Here is a 6,000-nt window from a genome sequence, read left to right as displayed (position 1 = left end):
TCTTGTACACCTCCATCAAGTCACCTCTCATCCTTCTTCGATCCAATTAGAAAAGTCCTATCTGCCTCAACCTTTCTTCATGTGACATACCCTCCAGTCCAGGCAGCATCATGGTAAACCTCCTCTGCACCCACTCTAAAGCTTCCACATCCTTCCTAGAATGAGGTGACCAGAACTGAACACAATATTCCAAGTGTGGTCTAACCAGAGCTCTACAGAACTGCAGCATAACCTCATGGCTCTTAAACACAATCTTTCTGCTAATGAAAGCCAACACACCATATGCCTTCTTAACAACACTATCAACTTGGGTGGTAACTTTGAGGGATCTATGGACATGGGCCCCAAGATCCCTCTGTTCCTTCACACTGCCAAGAATCCTGCCTTTAACCTCAAATTCTGTATTCACATTCAACCTTCCAAAATTAATCACTTCACACTTTTCCAGCTTGAACTCCATTTGCCACTTCTCAGCCCAGCTCTGCAACCAGTCAATGTCCCATTGCAATCTACAACAGCCGTCCTCACTATCCACCATCCACCAACCTTCATGTCATTGGCAAACATACCAACCCACCTTTCCACTTCCTCATCCAGGTCATTTATAAAACATCACAAAGAGCAAAGGTCCTAGAACAGACCCTGCAGAACACCACTGGTCACAAAGACTGAATACTTTCCACCTCCTACCACCCTCTGTCTTAAATGGGCCAGCCAATTCTGTTTTCCAGACAGCCAAATTTCCTTAATCCTACACGCCAAGGCTTTTTCATGCTCCCTTCTAGCTCTTCTAAGTCCATTCTTCAATTCCTTCCTGGCTAGCTTGTAACCCTCTGGAGCCCTGTCTGATCCTTGCCTCCTGAACCTCAAGTAAGCTTCCATCTTCCTCTTGACAAGATGTTCCACATCCCTTGTCACCCAAGATTCCTTCACCCTACCATCCCTTCCTTACCTCAGTGGACAAACCTATCCAGCACTCGCAGCAAGTGCTCCCTAAACAAACTCCATGTTTCTGTCATGCATTTCCCTGAAAACATCTGTTCCCAATTTATGCTCCACAGTTTCTGCCTAATAGCGTTGTAATTCCCCCTCCCCCAATTAAATAATTCCCATATTGTCTGCTCCTATCCCCCTCCATGAGTATAGTAAAGATTATGGAGTTGTGATCACAATCACTGAAAAACTTTCCCACTGAGAGTTCTGACACCTGGCCTGGTTCATTGCCAAGTCCAAATCCAATATGGCCTCCTCTATAGTTGGCCTATCTACATATCAAGTCAGGAATCCTTCCTGGACACACCTGACAAATTCTGCTCCATTCAAACTATTTGCACTAAGAAGTCTCCAATCAATATTAGGGAATTTGAAGTCACCCATAACAAAAACCCTGCTATTTCTGCACCTTTCCAAAACCTGCTTCCTAATCTGCTCTTCCATGTCTCTGTTGCCATTGAGGGGTGGATAGAAAACTCCCAACAAAGTGACTGCTCCTCTCCTGTTTCTGACTTCCATACTGACGCAGTAGACAAACCCCCCTCGCTGTCCTCCTTTTCTGTAGCTGTGATATATCCCTGATTAGCAATGCCACTCCCCCACCTCTTTTACCTCCCTCCCTATTCCTTTTGAAACATCTAAACCCCAGAACATCCAACAACTGTTCCTGCCCCTTTGATATTCAAGTCTCCGTAATGGCCACAACATTGTAGATCTAAGTACTAATCCATGCTCTAAGTTCATCACCTTTATTCCTGACACTTAGAATCATAGAGATGGACAGCATGGAAACAAGCCCTTCGGTCCAACCTGTCCATTCCAACTAGATATCCCAACCCAATCTAGTCCCATCTGCCAGCACTCGGCCCATATCCCTCCAAACCCTTCCTATTCATATACCCATCCAAATGCCTTTTAAATGTTGCAATTGTACCAGTCTCCTCCACATCCTCTGGCAGCTCATTCCAATCACGGTCCACCTTCTGCATGAAAAAGTTGCCCCTTAAGTCTCTTTTATATCTTTCCCCTCTCACCCTAAATCTATGCCCTCTAGTTCTGGACTCCCTGACCCCAGGGAAAAGACTTTATCTATTTACGCTATCCATGCCCCTCATAATTTTGTAAACCTCTATAAGGACACCCCTCAGTCTCCGACGCTCCAAGGAAAACAGCCCCAACCTGTTCAGCCTCTCCCTGTAGCTCAGATCCTCCAACCCTGGCAACATACTTGTAAATCTTTTTTGAACCCTTTCAAGTTTCACAACATCTTTCTGATAGGAAGGAGACCAGAATTGCACGCAATATTCCAACAGTAGCCTAACCAATGTCCTGTACAGCCACAACATGAGCTCCCAACTCCTGTACTCAATACTCTGACCAATAAAGGAAAGCACACCAAATGCCTTCTTCACTATGCTATCCACATGCGACTCCACTTTCAAGGTGCTATGAATCTGCACTCCAAGGTCTCTTTGTTCAGCAACACTCCCTAGGACCTTACCATTAACTGTATAAGTCCTGCTAAGATTTGCTTTCCCAAAATGCAGCACCTTGCATTTATCTGAATTAAACTCCATCTGCCACTTCTCAGCCCATTGGCCCATCTGGTCCAAATGCTGTTGTAATCTGAGGTAACCCTCTTCGCTGCCCACTACACCTCCAATTTTGGTGTCATCTGCAAACTTACTAACTGTACTTCTTATGCTCGCATCCAAATCATTTATGTAAATGACAAAAAGTAGAGAGCCCAGCACCGATCCTTGTGGCACTCCACTGGTCACAGGCCTCCAGTCTGAAAAACAACTCTCCACCATCACCCTCTGTCTTCTACCTTTGAACCAGTTCTGTATCCAAATGGCTAGTTCTCCCTGTATTCCATGAGATCTAACCTTGCTAACCAGTCTCCCATGGGGAACCTTGTCAAACGCCTTACTGAAGTCCATATAGATCACATCTACTGCTTTGCCCTCATCAATTTTCTTTGTTACTTCTTCAAAAAACTCAATCAAGTTTGTGAGACATGATTTCCCGTGCACAAAGCCATGTTGACTATCCCAAATCAGTCCTTGCCTTTCCAAATACATGTACATCCTGTCCCTCTGGATTCCCTCCAACAACTTGCCCACCACTGAAGTCAGGCTCACTGGTCTATAGTTCCCTGGCTTGTCTTTACCGCCCTTCTTAAACAGTGGCACCATGTTAGCCAACCTCCAGTCTTCCAGCACCTCATCTGTGACTATCGATGATACAAATATCTCAGCAAGAAGCCCAGCAATCACTTCTCTAGCTTCCCACAAAGTTCTCGGGTACACCTGATCAGGTCCTGGAGATTTATCCACCATTAACCGTTTCAAGACATCCAGCACTTCCTCCTCTGTAATCTGGACATTTTGCAAGATATTACCATCTATTTCCCTACATTCTATATCTTCCATATCCTTTTCCACAGTAAATGTTTATGCAAAATATTCATTTAGTATCTCATTCATTTTGTGTGGCTCCACACAAAGGCCACCTTACTGATCTTTGAGGTACCCTATTCTCTCCCTAGTTACCCTTTTGTCCGTAATATATTTGTAATAACTCTTTGGATTCTCCTTAGATATGTGGATCATTGGGATACCTTCTGGGGAAGGTGGGTCCTGTATAAGGAGGATGGATTGTATGTGAACTGGAGGGTTCTCAATATGCTGGCGGGGAAGTTTGTTAGAGCTTTTTGGGTGGGTTTAAACTAATTTGGTAGCGCTGGGAACCGGAGCTATGGATCAGAGGATGGGGTAGCTGCTGAACAGGTAGACACAGCCTGCAGAGAGTCTGTGAGGAAGGATAAACAGTTGATAGGGAAAAGTTGCAGTCAGTGTGATGGGTTGAAGTGTGTCTATTTTAATGCAAGAAGGTATTAGACAAGAACCTTCACCCCTCAGCCTCCAATGCTCCAGGGAAAACAGCCCCACCCTATTCAGCCTCTCCCTGTAGCTCAAATCCTCCAACCCTGGCAACATCTTTGTAAATCTTTTCTGAACCCTTTCAAGTTTCACTACATCTTTCCGATAGGAAGGAGACCAGAATTGCACGCAATATTCCAACAGTGGCCTAACCAATGACCTGTACAGCCGCAACATGACCTCCCAACTCCTGTACTCAATACGCTGACCAATAAAAGAAAGCATACCAAATACTTTCTTCACTATCCTATCTACCAGCGACTCCACTTTCAAGGAGTTATGAACCTGTACTCCAAGGTCTCTTTGTTCAGCAGCACTCCCTAGGACCTTACCATTAAGTCTGTAATGCTAAGATTTGCTTTCCCAAAATGCAGCACCTCGCATTTATCTGAATTAAACTTCATCTGCCACTTCTCAGCCCAAGGGCACATCTGGTCAAGATCCTGTTGTAATTTAAAGTAACCCTCTTCGCTGTCCACTACGCCTTCAATTTTGGTGTCATGTGCAAACTTGCTAACTGTACCTCTTATGCTCGCATCCAAATCATTTATGCAAATGACAAAAGGTAGAGGACCCAGCACCGATCCTTGTGGCACTCCACTGGTCACAGGCCTCCAGTCTGAAAAACAACCGTCCAACACCACCTGAAAGATCTTATCAGGCAAGTCCATCACAGAATTGACATTTCTCAGAATCTACCCTGGGAAACCCTTAGGAATTTTATATGTTTCAATTGGATCATATGTTATTCTTCTAATCTTTAGGGACTAAATACTTAGTCCGTTTAATCCCTAGAGAGCACTGGAAATTGGAGCAGGAGTGGCCATTTGGACTGTTGTTCCGGCTCTGCCATTAAAAGAGATCAAGGCTGATTATCCACCCGACGCATTTTGCCCACTCTCTGCATGTCCCTTCTTGTCGGTCTTGGATCTGTTCAACCATTGAACTTCTACAACTTTCTGGGCAGAGAATCCAAAGATTTACTAACCTCTGTGTGAAGAAACTCCTCCTCATTGCAGTCCTAAATGACCTACGTTGTATTTGCTTTCTCCTTTTAGGCCAGTCCTTATCCTTCTTCTTTTAGGGCTGGAGAAGAACCTGAAGAGGGAGGGGAGGGATCCTGCCGTCATTGTCTATGTTGATACCAACTGTAGTGAGTATGATGAGGTCAGCAGGTAGACTTTGTAGAATATGAGTTCTGGCTGTCAGACATAAGCAGTAATGTGAGACACTCTGTTCAGTCTGAGGCCTGGCTCTGAGGAAGCTGGATTAATGTCAAGGACTCCCATGAATAAAGGACAACTTGGTGACAGATTCTTTCAGTGGCAATGAGAGTAAAACAGGTTCCTGTGAGATATTGTGTTAAATATTATCTTCTTTAGATTAGATTATTTACAGTGTGGAAACAGGCCCTTCAGCCCAACAAGTCTACACTGACCCTCCGAAGAGCAACCCAGCCAGACCATTCCCCTACACCACGGGCAACTTAGTACGGCCAATTCACCTAAACTGCACATCTTTGGACTGTGGAAGGAAACCAGAGCACCCAGAGAAAACCCACGCAGACACAAACTCCACACACAGTTGCCCAAGGTGGGAATTGAACACGGGTCTCTGGTGCTGTGAGGCAGCGGTGTTAACCACTGTGCCGCCAGCTCACTATTATTTAATACCAGGTTCTCATTCATTCATTCATAACCCTTTACTAACCCGTTATTTCTTACAACACAGTTTCATTCATTCATTAAACCACCGTTCTGTAGTATATTTTACTATCTAAATTTAAAACTCTTTCAAACCCACTACTGCATTTTCACACCTTATCAGAACTTGCTACAAGCAGTGTTTACCTCTGAATAAGTGTAGCATATGGAACAATACCATCCCCATCAAGTCTCCACGGAACATTATTATATTATTCCGCACTTATTAACCATCTCCTGGATCTGAATAGATTAAGTACCCATTAAATATCTTTTAACTGGGCCATTATCCCTTCAAGAAACTAACTGACATAAGTGTTTCCATGAAATTGTATGAATGATTGAAACTCACACCAGCA

The sequence above is a fragment of the Hemiscyllium ocellatum genome, chromosome 42 (assembly GCF_020745735.1).
Source record: "Hemiscyllium ocellatum isolate sHemOce1 chromosome 42, sHemOce1.pat.X.cur, whole genome shotgun sequence".
In the NCBI taxonomy this organism is placed as follows: Eukaryota; Metazoa; Chordata; class Chondrichthyes; order Orectolobiformes; family Hemiscylliidae; genus Hemiscyllium; species Hemiscyllium ocellatum.
This window is presented reverse-complemented; position numbering follows the sequence as displayed.